Source organism: Ambystoma mexicanum, chromosome 7p, assembly GCF_040938575.1.
Source record: "Ambystoma mexicanum isolate Mex_15411 chromosome 7p, UKY_AmexF1_1, whole genome shotgun sequence".
Classification (NCBI taxonomy): domain Eukaryota; kingdom Metazoa; phylum Chordata; class Amphibia; order Caudata; family Ambystomatidae; genus Ambystoma; species Ambystoma mexicanum.
The window spans coordinates 647,416,737-647,434,550 of record NC_090939.1 but is presented as its reverse complement, the minus strand read 5'-3'; the positions used below and the strand labels follow the sequence as shown (position 1 = coordinate 647,434,550).

The window sequence follows — 17,814 nt, the reverse complement described above, 5'->3', positions numbered from 1 at the left end:
TTGGCCCAAGTGGTGAGCCGGCCGGCTCACCACTTAGCATGTTTGAGTGACAGCTAGGCTGAGTGAATGGCGGTTTTCTGCATAAAAGCAGGGCTTTGGGGACTAAAACTTCAGAAGTCGCCACAGGACCTGAGAATCCGACGAGGGAGAAGCTGAGCCGACCTACCACGACACCACCGGTGGAGCCCTGCAGAACTGACTCACCACTTCCCGACGACAGAGAAGATCTCCCGGCTGGAGAGGCTTCTTCCCCTGACTGGTGGGCACAACCAGTTTTCCTTTCTTTCTTCGCACCCCAGCCCGGTTTGTGGTCGAACTGCCCGTGCCAAGCACCCCGGCAGCTGGATAGCCACTCACCACTGAACCGCGAATCACCGGACCGCTCCTTGTACCTGAGAAACTCCGCGGCTGGTTTCTTCCCTTGCAGTGCAACGGACTCCTGTCTTCCTCCACGACGAGATCCTCTCTTCCCCCGGACGAAGCACCAACTTGCACCCGCTGCCAGGAACTACTGCCCCCGCTGGAGCGTTCTCACCACTTTAAGGTACCGTGTCCGCCAGGCCCCCCTTTCTAAAGATTGCTACAAGGTAATAATTACCCCTTAACCTTCTGGACTGGGCTGGCCGCCTTGACCCTCTAACTGGTCCCTTTCTTTGGTCCAACTCATTTTTGAACCTTTACAAGACTTTTGTGCACTGCAACCGTGTGACCTTGGACACATTTAGTTTGGATCCTCTGAAAGTGGATCCGGCCTATTGAACTCTAAACTTCACGGTTTTACTCTGCCTTCCTCTTGTGTTATGTTCTTGTAAAAGCGTTGGGATCTGTTTCAATTTATTCTCTACTCTTCTCTCCCTTTTTTAAACGAACTATTAGAGTGCCATCTACGTTAAGCGCTCACCGATGTCTGAAAATAAGTGGGGCTTTACTTAAGACTTGTCTAATATTCTTTTAAGGGAGTGTTTATCTTTTAGTGACCATGTTTTTGAATTGCTTACTATTAGTGCCTGTGTGTTTTTCTAGATGTGGTTTTAAATAAATAATTATATCTCTTTTACACCAAGCCCTGGTTAGTGTTTACTTGTTCTACTGTGTTCTCTTGACCTATTGTGAATACTCTGTATACTGCCTTGAGGGAAGTCTGACTGCTCAGCCACAGCTACCAAGTGAATCTGTGTGGTACAGACTGCTACCAAGTGGGTTTACTGCCAAACACCTGTAGTCCTAAATCTTTTGCAGTGGTCCCAGAGGGAACTGCACAGGTTTCTGCCTAACAGAAGGTGAACTGCAGACAGGGATATTCCTTCTTGAATAGCTCAATAGCAGAGCTGCATTGCCTCTCTGCACAGTGGTAGAGACGCTGCGCCTCCTCATGTTGAGGTAGTGCATGGCTCCCGTTTTGTCCGTCATTAAGGCATGACTTCCAGGTACAGACGGCAGAAAAGCATTCGGCGCTAGTCTGATTGCTATCTGCTCCAGAAGATAGATGTTTAGTCTGTACTCTGATGGAGACCAACGACTGCTGACAGTCAAATTATTGGCGTGAGCTCCCCACCCCGTGAGTGAGGCGTCCGTCACTACAATTATCTCTGGCAATGGTTGCCGAAAGCGTTCTCACTTCAGAATATTTTCCTTGCAGGCCTACCACAGAAGATCCTGTGAGACTCTGGTCGGAATCTGAAGTTGGTCCAACATCCGTCCCGAGAACTGGGACCATTGCGTTCTGAGAACCCACTAAAAGGTACCTCATCCGCAGCCAGGCCTCTGGCACTGGAAAAATGAAGGATGCCATGAGACCGAGCAACCTCAAGAATTCGAAGGCCAGGAGACTGGGCATTCTGGAATTTTGTTGCCACCTGGAGAATGTCTTGAGCCCTCACCTTGGGTGGCGAGCACTTTCCCAAGGACGTGTCTAAAACAGCCCTGATTGAACTGGAGCTGTTGGGAAGGTGTCATCTGGGACTTCTTGAAATTGAGTGAGAAGCCCAGTCTGTGAAGGGAGTGGCAGGTAACGTTGAGATGATCCAAGGCTTGTTCAGGAGAACGCGCCCTGATCAGCCAATCGTCCAGCTAGGGGTAAACGCAAATCCCCCTCTCCTGAGATGCGCTGCCATCACCACCATCAGTTTGAACACCCTTGGGGTGGGGGTAAACCCAAATGGCAGGACTCGAAATGGATAGTGCGAGCCGCCAATGGCAAACCTCAGGTATTTCCTGTGCTTCAGATGGATCAGCACATAAAAATAAGCAACCTGAAGATCCAATGACACCAACCAATCCTGCAATTGGAGGGCCTGAAGGATCTGAGAAAGAGTGACCATCTTGAATTTGTCTTTCCTGAGGAACTTGTTTAAGTATCATAAGTCCAAGATGGGTATCAGTCCTGCGTCTTTCTTGGGGGGGAGGGGGTTAAAAGAATATGGGGAATAGCAACCCTTGCTCCTCTCCGCTACAGGCACTGCTTCTATAGCACCTTTCTCTAGCAGGGTTAAGATTTCCTGCACAAGGAGCGGATCCGGAATACTCGGTGTTTCCCCAGTGGATTGGTCTGAGGCTGCACTATAAAAGGAAGGCAGCAACCGAGGGTTATTGTTTCCAGAGCCCAAGCATCTGAAGTAATGACTCGCTATTCTTCGAGATGCTGAGACAGTATGCCCCCCACTGGTGAATCATGATGCAAGCCTTCAGAGCAGTTTTGAAGCGGCTGCTGCAGACGCCAATGGCAAGGAGGCTGCAGCTTGAGCTGGCTTGGCACCTCTACGAGGACGTTTTCGTTGGCCTCTTTGACTGGCCATTCCTCTCACCCTTCCAAATGAGTAGTGACGAAAAGATCGACCCCTCCAAGATTGTCCAATAGAACGAAAAGGCTGAGGTTGCCTAACAGTGGCACCTAAAGACTTGGCTGCCGCTTTAGAGGTCTGCAACTTCTCAAGGCTCTCGTCAGCTTTGCTTCCAAAAAGATGAGACCCGTCAAATGGGATGTTGAGAAGACGAGCCTGCACATCAGGTGCAAAACACTTCTGCAACCACACAAACCTGCGCATCACGGTGCTCGTGGCCATGGACCTACTAATGCTATTTGCAGTATCCAACCCAGACTGAAGGGACTCGCACATAGCTTACTTGCCGTCCTTAACAGCCAGGAAGCCGTTCCTTTCATCCCCTTCCAGAATATGCTCTGCCGCCATAGATATGCACTCCCATAGAGTGTACGGAAATTTTGCCATGGCACAGGTGGAGTTGGCCTACTTCAGCGCCATACTGCCTGCCAAAAATATCTTCCGCGCCCATCCATCCACGTGATTATCGTCCCCATCAGGAGGGATGGTGGGGTACACTGCCTGTTTCGAGGTAGCCGTAGCTGCCTGGACCACCAGACTCTCGGGAGTGGGGTGTTGGGACAGGTAGCCGGGGTCACTACTGGAAGGGCAGTATTTTCTTGCAAGAGATTTGTCCACTGCCGGATTAGTCTCTGAGGTCTCCCAATTCCTGGGCACCCTTTTTTGAAGAGCCACATGAAAGCTAAAACAGGATCCGTAGGCGGACCCTGATTCAAAATGTCGGTGAGATCATCCTGATCAAAATGCACTGGAGGTCTAGACCAGCCCAAATATTCAACAACTCTAGACATAAGCTGTCGCTAGGAGGAGTCAGCATGCTCCCCGGGCCCTGGCTTCCCGAACTCCAGCTAAGGAGAGGTGTCAATACCACTAGCATTATGCAAAGTGTTAGAGATCTTGAATTCTACTCTCCTCTGAAATGAGACATTCAGGCACATTAGGGGTCCCATACTGGAGATCAAAAGGGGCATCTTCCTCATCCGAATGTTCTTCCTCTTCAAAAATAGAAGAGAGGGACTTAAAAAAAAATCCTTTTCGACAGAGGAGAAAACAACATTTTCTCAGGTGTGGCACCCAGAGGCTTCAAAACAGTCAAAGGTGTCGACTTTGACTTAGCCACAGCGTTTTTCAGAGGCTCGCCAGGCCCTAGCAGCTGAACTGACAAAATCGCTACAGTCGGCATCGACGGTTTTAGCATTGATGTCGATAATGGTGTCAAAGGCCTGACAGAGGTCGATGACCCGATGGGTTGCATTAATGGCTGTGGCGCCGAGGGCTTCGAAGGCATCGATGACCTTGACCTTTAACCACATCACGAGTGATCCTTCGATACCTTGTCCGATCAAGGCCTCAAGGGGGTGCGAGTTTCCGACCGAGACCGCTCCTTGCCCGCAGAAGGCACGAACGGAGCCCTGCCCCGTTTGTCAAAGACTGTAAGCATATCCACACGTAATGCTTCCCACTCTGCCGGTGTCGACTTTTTGGATGTGCATGTCACCCTCTCGGGGGTGCCACCTGACGAAGACAACGAAGGCGACCGCCGGTGCCTTCTCCAGGAGCGATTCAACGAGGACGAAGAGTGGCGGGAGCCACTACGAGACCTTGAACGCTTGGGCCTACTTCCGCTGAGGAGTCGCCCTCGACTCGAAGGCCTAGCAGGTCAAGACTTCTGGGGTTTGGGCACCTTGCCTACCTGAAGCTTTCCCTTTCGTTCCTGCAAGGCCCTCCCTGTCATGGATTGACACTTGGAGCATGTATCCATCTCGTGGCCCTCACCCAAGCACCACAGATACTCGATGTGGGTCCGTAATGGACATTTTGGAACTGCAGTCCTTTCATTTCTTGAACCTGGATCGAGGGGTCAGAGTAGAAGACGAAGACATGTCGAAAAGACAACCGCAAACACTTTCACAAGTACGAGGCGTGACAAGTTTCTCACGAAGCAAACACGTTTATGGAAAAATGGAACTGAGGCCAACGGGCGCTGTGCGTGCTACTTAGAACACCCGATGACGTCACCTTTGACGGAGGCCTTCGAGGTACATCGACTCGACGTCATTGACGCAGGATGCCCTCTGCCGAAAAAGGTTTTCTGAAGCTGGACATTACATGTCAAAGATGAGGAATACGTTGGAGGACACAATCCATTTAAATTTCCTAATAAGGCCTTTGAGAGAGGCTGGGGGCTTCAGAATACTCCCCTCAACAAGAGGGGGTGCCCTTGTGTTTGTAGCTGCCGAAATAATAGCTTTGAGGCTTTCGCATATTTTCGGTGGCTGAATGGAAGGTCTCGACAGGCCTAATGGTGTTGTCGTGCTTGACGACTCCACTGAAGCCTTAGGTGCTTGCGCGCCCTTGGACGGTGTGTCACCAAGCATATTTTTTTTTTCTTCAGTGAACACCTTTTCCAGAGGAATTCCCAGTCGCATGTCGCGAAGACAGTTGCGTGGAGGGCGCTGAACCGCGAGGTGCCAATGTTTTCGGCAGCCCAGTTGCCGTTGCGCTCTTCAACTTCTTCATCGAGGAGGCCTTAGGGGTTGTGCATCTAGGTGTTTATTGTGCGTGTGTGCCCTTGTCGTCGGGTTGTGAACTCCTCATAACAGAGCCTGTGGCCTGTCTGCCGGGGATGGGTATTTGGGAGCCTGAAGGTTTCGCCGAAAGGTTGATTGCTTCCAATTTGGAGCCATGACTGCTGATGGAATTTTGCGCTGTCCGAAGTGACAGTGCCAACAGAGGACTGGCTTTTTTGGCCTGCATTGCGTAGGCCACCCACCGTTTAGTCCCCCTGTCCTTCAATGTTTTTGATCGAAAGAGCTTGCAGGACTTGCATAAGCGCTCGTCGAGGTAGACCCCAATTGCAACGGCAACGGGTGTCCTTCCAAGGGAACTTGCCGTTAAACAATGGGCAAAATTTAAAGGGTGTCCTCTCCATAGCAGAGGGTGACGGCAGCTTGACCAAATAGAGAAAGAAGGGGAAATGAAATACATTCTTGAAGAAGAATAAATCCACGGCCCCACTCTCCCTACTGTAAGGGCCTGGCCGGAGGGCCGAGGCCATGCGGTTGACAGTCGCCGAGCAGTTGTGGATGTCTTCGGTGGCAGGAAGCCCACGAGGCAGTCGTCGAGAGATTAGTCTGGAGATTAGACACCCGTAGGTCGTGGAGCGAAGTAAGCAATATTAACTCTTGCGAGCTCTGCATAAGGAGACCAACTATGTTGGTGGAAAAAAACAATCTCAGGGACAGCAAGGGTTTTTGTTTACACTGCACGTCACGATAGGAATAGTGTTACAGTCACGCCCATGTCGACATCCCCTTTCGATCTTCGAAATAAAGATCAAATAGTCTGTGATTACCACTAGTTGTCGGACTAAATGCACAGCATATGATTCTAAGCAGATTCACAGGCATCAGAAATACAAATAAGCATAGGTTTTTCCAATTATAATGCATTAAAATTCTATTATAAAAAGGATGTTCTATAACCTCTTTGAAAACTCTTTCCAAATATAAAACGCTGCTGTAGTAATGACCAATGAGTCCCCAGAGAATACTGTGCTCGGAAATTGATCTCCTCCAATATTCTCCTTTACTCACAAACGCACTATAACCTAGTTCATATTCTGATCTTAACACAGGGCAGCTCATTAAAACGTGTTTATCATCTCAAAACTACCTTCGCACAATCTGCATAATCTTTCACCATATGGCGTGCCCTACCATGCACCAATTATTTCATGTGTTTCTAGTTGATTGAGGCGCATCCTCATGACATTTTAAATCACCACATTTTAAAATGCAGTGAGCTAGGAGATGGAAAATGAAAGCTTGGCATCACATACTTTAAACTTCGCTTTGTTAGCCAACTTATCTATCAGCTGTCCTCTGTCCTACAGACTGGCTTTTAATTTTAATTCTCCAATAGCCAGGGTCAAGTTTAAATCATTTTCTATTTTCAAATTTATACTAAGCAACCCATTTCCTCTTCTATATACCTAAACACCCTAGTCCTGCTTGTTAGATTCCTCACCATATTCACAGAACGCATTAACAAGGACTCTATTTGGGTCCATATTCAATTTTTTTTAAACCGCATTCCTCTTGCTCTTCTCCAAGCCGTTGTTAGTGATGTGAGTCCGAGTTCACAGGAGATAGCTTCAACAGGAACACATGAAAGAAGATTCCAAAAATATCTCCAACTCCTGCCTTCCATCCTAAGAAGTCACTTAACTTTCTTTTCCCAAGCACACTTCCTGCCAGTTATCTATGCCTGGCACAATGCAAGTTTTATAAAAACTTGATTAGCCCTGCAATTGAGTATCCACCTATATTGTATTGTACTTGTCATTTGTATAGCGCCAATTTTACCATTATTATAGTTTCAATGCATGTTAGCGGGAATGCCCTCGGAGGGACGAAGTCCAGAGTATTGAAGGCCTGGGGAACAATTATTAAGCGTGTGTGCAATTGGCCGAAAAAGGATTAGCAGGGCTGGTCAGGCTCTGGTAGAAAAGCAGCCCATGTATTCAGGAGTGTGGATGGATGCTGAGAAGAGTAGGGGTGTTATCCGTGCTAGTGACTTGCTAGGTGTTCAGCGTCCCTGAATTTATCATAGGACTGTGCTGCATTCTGCTGTCAAGAGGTGTTGCGGCGTAGTCGGCTGTAGGTAGGCAGACAATTTATGTGAACAGCACACCCTCATTTCTTGTCATAGTCCTTACTGTATACTGATGTGTGTGGTTAGCCATGCCTGCGGCCACTGGAGTGCTACATTATGCATATCATTGCTGCCAACTGGAGGTCGCTTTGATGTTAGGGCACCGACTCCGGTATTTTATTTCTTCTGTTGGTTCTTGCGGCTGTGATAGAAATGGTTAGCAGCAACATTGTATATTCCAACTAATCACAAAAGGAGGCCAGATTCTTCTATGCGGGTTAGGTGTTAGATTGTGGTGATGGAGGGGTTGGTTCTATCAAACTGCTGTGTTTCTACTACTATTGTTGTGAGTAGACCATTTTCTGTCGTTTGCATGGTGCAACCATTCATTAATCCTATGATATTGCCCAGCAGTGCTGTGAATCCAATAGTGGCAATTGAGGGAAGGCAGTGTTGTGATAGGTGTATGAGTGTGTGTGGCCCAAGACATGTGGATTCTGATTAGGAGGGCTGGGCATGTTGCTTCAGTTGGTGCTCATGTTTTCAGCAAGATAAACCCTTCTCCGAAACCTTTGACACTTTTGGAGAAAGGGCTGATAGCTCGTGACTAAGATCCTTCGTATTCTAAGAAGAGCCGAGCAGGGGTGGGACGCATGTCTGTGGCAGAAGATATGCATTAGTTATGCAACCACACAAGCAATTTCCCCGAACTAGGTCGCCTGAAGTTAAGGAAGGAGTGGTGTGTGTGATAACTGTTAAGCTACAGGAATGAGTTTGCAAGAAATCCTTTGCATGAACGAAGACACGCAAGACAGGGCATGCAACCAGCTGCCAATGACTATGCAGATTTTTGTCTTGACTACGTGCCAGCTATTGAATGCAATGTTAACCAAAATGTATGTAAGCGGTATGAACTTTGAATGCTTAGCTCACTCCTGCGCAGTCCTCTTGAATGTGCAGGAAGTCATGCCCTTTTGCGAATGCTTGAATTGAATAAATGGATGACTTGACTTATTTGGTCTGAGTCTTACTTGTGGGGTCCCTTATACCAGGTTGGAGTGAGCAAAAGGTGTATCCTCAATTTGGCCGACCACGAAGGGACCCGAAGGTGCAGTACCATTGCTGCCAACTGGAGGTTGCTTTGATGTTAGGGCACCCACTCAGGTATTTTATTTCTTCTGTTGGTTCTTGCGGCTGTGATAGAAACGTTAAGCAGCAACAACATTGTATGTTCCAACTAATCACCTTTTACGCTCACCTGGACCCCACAGGGGTGTCGATCGGACCCGGACAGCTGCGGTCTCCGTCAACGTGATGCGTAGTGCAGAGATGACTGTCTGGACTGGTCCGCCTAGTCTTGTCTACTGGACCCGAAGACGTTTTTTCCTGCAAGTGGTGACAAGGACTAGCCACCTGTGGGTTTTAGTGATGGCCTCCCAACTGTTCTCGCTCTCCGCCACTAATCACCTCCGATATCCCCTTAGTAACCTCACCTTATGTTTGTAAAAGATGAGCTCTCCATCCTGCGTGTCTTGCAGGGGCGCGTAGATACCAGTTACTTCACTGGTTTGAAGGCGTTGGGAGAGTTCCGGTAAGCATTGATTCTGAAGTCCCAGGCGGGATTGGTAAGCATCAAGTTCAAAGAGTTTAATGTGCCCGATGTTCACTCTTGTCCCCTTCCTTCCTTAAGTTGCAACTGAGTTTGTGAGAAGAAGGTCTCGTAGCTGCTGCTGGGGGATCAGGTAAGAGTCTGTGTTACCCAACGCTGTCCGGTAACTTTTGCATGCGTTAACGTGTTGTTTTTCTCCCACTTTTCAGATGCAGCATATGAAGATATGGAGAATAATACCGCCGGTGGTAAATCAGGTAAGTCTATGGTGGTAAGAGGTATTTGTTGATTCCCTTGGCTCACTTTGTTATTCTTGTGCCCCTAGGTGCCGGAGTACGTCGAAGAAATGATGGACAGTGCCGTATCGAAAGATGCTGTGAGAACTGGTGAGTATGGCGCCGTGCTGGAGCTGGCGAAGCGACGTGTGCAGGACTGATGTACTATCCAGGTCGGGAGATGGAATGGATCCGGAATCAGGTGAGGAATTTGAAATAAGTTTGTTTTCTAACCTTGTCCTTTTCTTCCTCTTTATTCTAGGAGCTCCGGATTCGAGGCGGGCGTGGCAGAAGACTGGATGCTGGCTGCAGGCACGCGGGCGTGGCAGAAGACTGGATGCTGGCTGCAGGCACGGTGAGAGTCACGCTGCTGGATGCAGAATAACACGAAGCATGTGCTGCTGTTCGGGCGTGGTTTAGATAGCCTCCAAGGTAGTCCCAGGAAAGAAGTTCCCCAGGACCACACCCGAGTAAAAAATAGTCCCTGTAGTAAAATAGTCCCATCCAGGCCTCACGTTGGCTTGGATTTATTTGCATCATGGTCTGCATGAGGCAAGTAATGTCTATGAGCCTGGTGCCTACGGCGCCAGGACTGAACCCAGACAGCCCCTAGCTGGGGCTGCTGGGATTTTTGTAAATGTCTGGATGCCTGCTCCCGGGGCTGATGGGCTTGATCCGGATGCCCGGGGGTAGGCATCATGACATCACCAAAGGAGGCCAGATTCTTCTATGTGGGTTGGGTGTTCGATTGTGGTGGTGGAGGGGTTGGTTCTACCAAACTGCTGTGCTTCTACTACTATTGTGATTAGACCATATTCTGTTGTTTGCATGGTGCAACCATTCATTAATCCTATGACATTGCCCAGGAGTGCTGTGAATCCAATAGTGGCACTTGAGGGAAGGCAGTGTCGTGATAGGTGTATGAGAGTGTGTGGCCCAGGCCACCACAAACACAGTCAGCACCGTTAAGTGTTTGGAGCAAAAAGGTCAGAGACTACACTAATGCAGCCGGCATCGCCGGGGGAGACTCATACTCCCTCTGTCCCCACCCCTCTGGTCCACCTGTGATGTTCCCCTGTGCCCCCCTCAATTCTTGCACACAGGTGTTGCACGTTTTGCTTGATTCTTCTACTGTGCTCTCCCCCACCCTTCCCCTCCTCCAGCCTACTTCTGCAGGAGTCTGTCCTGATACATTCTGGTTTCACCATTACCATCTTGTGCCAATGCTGGATTTGACATTTATGGACTTGATTGATTCACGGTATGTCACCCTTTCTCATCTCTCATGCTGGACTTCCTTTGCATCTTGTACTCATGGTGGCCCTGCATCATGCTGTTCCCTGGCTTGTGACATTATGTGTTATTACTGGCTTCTGCAATTGTATTTGCCTCCCCTCTTGCTTCTCCACTCTCTGACTGCTTACTCTCTATCCTCTCCTCCCCTCCTCCCCTTACTTCTTCTATGTACTTACTCTGTCTGAATTGTCCGAGGACCTAGTATGATAGTAACCTCGCCTGTCTCCCCCCCCCTTAATAGTCCCCTCCCTCTCTGCCTCCTCTAGCACTATCTGAAATGTTGTTAGGCCTAGTACGATAGTCACTTGTTTTGTTCCTCCCCTCCCTTTCTGCACCCCTCTCCCTCACCTTTCATTTTTCTCTGACTCTACCAGAAATGTCGTCAGGCCTAGTAAGGTTGTCGCCTGTCTGTTTCCATTTCCTTCCCACTCTCTCTCTGCCTTCCTTATCTATGTCTTAGCTCTTGCACTATCTGAAATGTCGTCAGGCCGAGTACGATAGTTAATTTCATATCCTTACTGTTCATGGCCTGTAAGAATGTCATTGTATTTTCCCTTGTTCCCTCCCTTGCCTTGAAGCGCTTTGAAACACATTGTGTATAGGTGCTATATAAATAAACTATATCATAAACTTTGGGTTTATGGGGTAGTTAGGATAGAGTGGTAAAGAGCCAGGTTTTTAGGGCTTTTGTGAAGGAGACATAGATTTCGGTGCAGCAGATGTGTAGAGGAAAAGTATTCCAGATGGTGGACGCATGGATTGAAAAATCTGAGCTTCCTGCTCTTGTGGAGTGGTACAGTAGAATTGCCAGGAGGAGAGCTGAGCTCGATGAGGTTTATGGGGGGTTGGTTTATAACAAAAGCCTTTATCAGGCTTCATTTTTTCATTACCGTAATTTCTTTCAAATGACAACAACCTCCCTATAAGAATGTATGGCTATTAGGAAGTCCAAGGTAAATATAGCCCTGTACCACTTCTATCAGGGCTCCACTGCATTTCCAGACAAACTTCTTTTTTCGCCCTCCTGTCTTTCCAATTACCATCACTTTTGTTTCCCCTTCCCATTAAAAGTTAGATGATTGGCTTTCGAATATTTTTCCAGAGCATTGATACTTCTCTGTATGCCTATGGCCATTCTATCAAGTACCAGAGTATCATCTGCATGGGAGATCCACGAAACAGGATCCCTGGCTAGTTTTGTGGAACATTGTTGCATTTTTTCAGACTTGATAGCATATCGGAAACAAATACATTGTATAACAGGTGGGCCAACACACACTGCTATTTGATCCCCCTTTTAGTTCCAATATCCGCTGAGATCTTACTCTCCTGATCCAGCTGGACACCAACCATAGTTTCTGAATAAAGCTGCTTAATCAAACTTAATAGTTCACCTATTGGGTACTAAATCCACAGCTGAATTTATGTTAGACATTACATTCTGAATTTTTCCTTCCCATCCCAAACCTTCTGGAGCCCCTAAATGAAACTCATTTTCGAACATCCCCAAGATAACACCATTAAATGTGTCTACCATGAGTCCTGCCCCTCTTACATGATTGTTCTGCCCCGTGCCTTCCAACAGAACCAACGTTAGTTTGTTTCTGTGTTGCCAGCAGATTTTTGGTTGACAACACAGAACTGCATGATCACTCAGGTCCGTGACTACTGTGCTATACCCACCAATAAAAGCACTTCAAACTGACTTTCTTAACTCGGATCCACTATTACTGTTGCTAAAGCATTTTTGTTATATTACAATGGAAAAAATTCAACAACTGATAGGCCTAACTTAACCCCAGTCAGAAGTCCACCAGATGGTCTACCCAAGGCTTTTTGACTAGCCAACCTCCGAGTTATAACAAAACCATCAATGTAAAAAGAGTGCGTAAGCCATGTCTCTTGTACACAGAAGATACCAGATTTCAGCAGTAAATCTCTGCCGCCCTCCATCTCAGACAAAAAAAGCGTGAACCCGGGAATTCCACGACAGTAAATGTAGCTTATTATTCACTACCACATTAGGACTTTAGGCCTGAGATCAGTTCTTTTTTGCCAATATCGCCGGACGCCATCTCCAATCCTCCATAAATTTAAAATTCTTTACAGTGGTCTCAAGCTGACCAATCTGCCAGAAAGATTTAATCTTCACTATTTTCAAATTATTTAAACAACTTGAGAGACCAAGAGGGATCCGCTTCCAAGTCAGCCTCAAAAGTTTGTAAAGGGATCATCTCTCGCCTCTGCCTTTTTCATTAAATAATCAAAGATCGGAGAAGTAAAGTGCACGATTGCCCAGTTTGGTTATTTGTCATATGGTGGTTGCAAACGCAGTTTATCATCTCACACTATCATGGCCATATGTGGGACCTGATGGAAGATTTGCAGTACTCACTGTCTATTAATATATGGGCTCTCTGTCATTGCATTTATTTCCAACAGCTTAACCTTTTAAACATTAAGTTTATTTAATCTTACTAGTCCTCGTCCCATTTCCATATCCAGAGCGGGCCGATGATCCATCATTTCGGTCGTGGCCCACCGATAAACTGTTGTCACTGTTATGGAATATGTCATCCAACCCCTCATTTTCTGCATGAATGATATATTAATTCTCCATCAAACACTCACGACTCAGCTCTTTTTTATTTTTTGAGCCAGTTATCTTTACAGCCCTGATTTGGTTCACATTGTCTCCCTAACCTTGTTCCCTTCTCTGTACTTTCCAAATGTATGTTTCCTCTGAGGATTTATGTAAGGTTTCCTCCTCCAATTCATTTAAATTGGTATTCATTTTACACTTCTCTAAGGTTGTAGTTTTCCCCGAACTTGAAAAGCTTTCTGTATTGATCCTTTTCTGCCTCTGCTGTTTCCTTATTCTTTAAAGGCTTCTTATTTTGCTTTTGTTTATGCAATGCTGATTCTGCCACTTTCTCCATACCAAAAATCGCCACAGATACCTCCTCCACTCTCTGATCTGTCTTCTTGGATCTACAATCACCATCATTTTCCTTCATCTCCAGAATGATTGGACCCTTTACATGCCTCAGTCACAAGGATCAGTGAATGGATTATATTTATAGGTTCCCCGTTCAAGTCAACACCACTATTAAACAAAATAATGTCCACAATGTGACTAACCGCATATGTTTGTTTTTTTAAATCTTTTGCTACCTTGGAGCACCGAACAAATAAGGCATTTACTGTGGATTCTAATGTAGTAAACCATGTTTGTTAAGAAGTTATTGAATCCAAAACCACCTCCAATTCTTCCAGATCTTCACTAGCCAGATCCGGGGATCCAGACGATCTGGGTTCCATTATGTTAACCAAGTCTTTCCGTGCTGGTCCCGCTAGACTTGCTAGGTTTATACAAGTTGTCTTCCACCCACTCAGGAATTCGCTTTGCAGGGAGTAACAAATTAAAAAGTTAGTGATTGTTGTCCATAGAATGTGACACACACGCCTCACTTATAGTTTTTGGTGAGGACATAGCTCTTTCATTGCAGTCCAGCATTGGGGGAATCTCCGTTTCCCCCACGTCTCGCCCAGGGAAGTATGAGGTCTTTTGCCCCAAAATACTCTTCCCCACAGTTATCCCCTTTGTCCGTACTTAAAATTTTCACATATGGTTTTGCTGGTTCTTTTCATGACTGGCTTCTCTGTTTTTCTGTGTGTTTACCAGCATTTTTAAAACTAGCTCGGCATCAGCTACCGCCTCAAAAAGGAACAAGTTACTTACCTGTAACTCCTGTTCTCCAGCAAGGGTCTGGTAGGGATTCACATGCTCATGAATATTCCCCATCGTGAGGCTGGGAATCCTCAGTAAAAAAGTAAAAGTAGTTTTGCTTTAGCCTGAACACTTCTTTTCTCCTGCATAACCAATCACTGCCCTTTGGGTCATACTGTCCCCATCCAATGACAGTCTCCCTAAGCTCCACCTCTGGAGGCCAGCTTCACATAAAGTGATGGTATGAACCAAGAAGAGCCACAAGGGGGAAAGAGGGAGGTTTTGCATGTGAATCTATGCCAGACCCATGTTGGGGAACAGGATTTACAGGTAACTTGTTCCTTCTCCAGCATGGTGTCTGGCATGGTTTCACATGCTCATGAATACGATTACAGAGCAGTTCATATACACAACCACAGGAGGTGGCAAGGCTCAACAGAAGCAATACACTTAGCCCTGGAACAGAATCAACTCAAACAAACTGGTTCCGTAACACTGCTTGGCCACACCGAGACTCCTCTCTGGAATCCCTGTAGACAGAAAATCGTCAAGGTGTAGGGGGACCTCCACGTATCAGCCTTGCAGATGTCGAGCAGGGGAACATCCACCAGAGAGAAACGTCATTGTTGCTGCAATGGCTCTGGTGGAATGGGCTCTTGGCCGGCCTGCAAGAGGTAAGTTAGCCAGACGATTACCATGCATGATGCAGCCAGAGAGCTACCAGGATATGGAAGCCTTTGACAGGGCCTCCCCGTGATTCACAGGTCCAAAATTCACAAAGAGTTCAGATGCTTCCTTCGAGCATGCCACATAAAGCCTCAAGCAAAGAGCAAGGTCCAGTGAATGCAACATCCTTTCCGTCAGTGTACAAGGATTCGGGAAGAAGACTGGCAGAACCAAAGGCTTTTTGAGATGGAATTCTGAAGGAGCCTTTGGCATAAAGGTGGGGTGAGTCTGCAGCACCACCCTCGTAGCGTGGAAAGACAAGTACAGCTGCTTGCAAACGAGCACCTGAATCTTCCTGACCCACCTGGTGCTGATGGCCATTAAGAAAGCAGTCTTCCATGAGTGAAACTTCAAAGGGGCCTGATGCATTGGTTCAAACGGGGCCCCCATGAGCTTATTCAAAACCACAATGAGCTCCCAAGCTCGAGCAGGAGCCTTCAGGGGTGGAAAAGTCCTGAAGGGCCTTTGAGGAACTCCTTAATGAGCCTGTGCGGCTACAGGGATGGCTTACCCAGCGCCCTGGTGTAACGGGATATGGCAGCTAGATGCACCTTGATCAAGGCGTGAGTCAGGCCAGGGAAAGCAGATAGGGAAGGATCTGAGGAGTTGTAACTCGCAGTGGCATAATCTTCAGAGTCCTGCACTCAGAAACGTTTCCACTTGTGGCTGTAGCACAACAAGGTAGAGGAAGCTCTGGCCTTGGCCAGGATCTTCTTGCATTCCAGCGGCAAGGAAAAATGGCCAAACTTTAGAGATGCAGGAGCCATGCCGCGAGGCTTAGAGACCCTAGGTCGTAGCACAGTATTGTTCCGTTTTCTCTAGAGAGAAGATCAGGCAGTGGAGGAAGCCAGATGTACAGAGCCACTGGCAGGTGGAGCAGGTCTGGGTACCAGATCTGCTGTGCCCACCCGGGAGCCATGAGGATCACCCTGCAATGACAGTGTGTTGATCACAAGTAGCAGGAGCGGAATAGGAGGGAAGGCGTACAGGAAGAGCCCCTCCCACGGGAACAAGAATGCGTTCCCCAAATCACCTGCCAAAGGTCTGTGAAAGAAACGCTGTTAGAAAAGCATTAAACAGGGAGGCAGCACTCACTGGTGCACTTGCTCTGGTGTGCGTTATTGTCGATGAGGTGGTCACTGAGGTGTTGCTCGATGAGACAGTCGTTTTGCATGTTCGTTGACAGAGTAGTCATGGCCGTCGACTAACCCAGTCTCTCCAACATGTGTTTCGATGATGGAGGCCTAAGTGTAGATGCCGTCCCCCAGATCCCTCAGATGAGGGAACCTGACTGCAGCCGAAGAGGCCCTGGCACCCTCAACTAGCCAGGTCACCAACCTGCGATGGGGGTCTTTGTGCATCTTCGATGAAAAGGATTGGCAGATGGAATAGCCTTCCACGTCGTGATCTGGATGCAGGCAGTACAAATAACTCCTGAAGGTCTTCCATGTACTCCTTTTTCAGGTGGCATTTGGAACAATCAACAATAAAAAGCGTTTTCTTCTCGTGTCTGCCATGCGGTGACAGATGAGGGCCTCAGATGGGATTGAAACTCCATTGATTGTTAGAACTTCATTGGCAACGGGTCCCGGTAGCCGGGAGGCTCTGAAGTAATAAAACTTGAAGAATCAATGAAAATCTTTAGTCCAAAATTGGACAAAACGTTGTTATCCAAGGAGAAAAGGCATGCAGTAAAAATCTGAAGATGGCCACAAGGGGTGGAGATTAGGAGGACCTATGCCATTGGCTTGGGCAGTATAACCCAAAGAGACACCAATTGACTACAAAAGTGGCAAGCACTTTTAAACTTTAAAGGAAAACTGCTTTAAAATCCCTGAGGATTCCCAGGCTGACGGCAGGGAATATTCAATGAGCATGTGAATCCACGAAAGATCCAATGCTGGAGAACCCTACCTCCACTTCCAAGACCACGATCCTCCTAAGGGCGTTCATCCCCACAGCGCTTCGAGGCCATACTGTTAGGCAAGATTGTATGCTGTACCCTTTGGGTGCACTACAATAACCTTGACCTCCTGGCAATAGGCACCCAACCTTTGGTATAAGACTGAACTACAGAGGTTGTTGGTAGTGTGGTCAAGCAGCCAGGCTCATCTCAAGAGGAGTCAATGTGAGCAGTAATGTTGTGACACAGAGTTTCACAATACAGTTATCCAAATAAACACTCAACGTTTCTTGATAAAAACAAATGACAATGCATTACTTACCGTAAAAGCATTTCTGATGGTTGTATCTGCTAAGATTCACATGCTGTTCATAGGTCCGACATCCAGTAGTCACTGCAGAGTATTGCATTTTGTTTTTCGTAGTCGAAAAGGGGACGTCCACAAGGCGTGTCTGTAACACTATCCCTATAGTGACGTGCGTTGTACCCACAATCCCTCACGCGTCGAGGTCCCTCCGTTTGTATTTTTTCTGCCCTGAGGGAGCCTTCTATATGTGAGTGAGTACAGAAAAGAGAGAAAGATGTAGAAACAGGTCTATGTTCCTTCCATCTGAGCGGGGAGGGAGGGTGGGCGCATGTGAAACTAAGCAGATACAACCATCAGAAGAACAAGTTACTTTCTTACCTGGTAACGTTCTTTCGATGGGATGGTCCGACGACGTATTCCATATCTATGACAGGTAATCACCACAGCTGTGCTGCTTCGGAAACTTTTCCGG

The 17,814-nt window shown here is 47.3% G+C and overlaps 1 protein-coding gene across 1 annotated transcript in view; it reads right to left on the bottom strand.

Annotated features, from left to right (window-relative positions):
* EIF5B (eukaryotic translation initiation factor 5B) overlaps positions 1–17,814 on the bottom strand; it is a 1,211,079-nt gene that overhangs the window by 489,952 nt on the left and 703,313 nt on the right. The gene's annotated exons all lie outside the window — the stretch shown is intronic.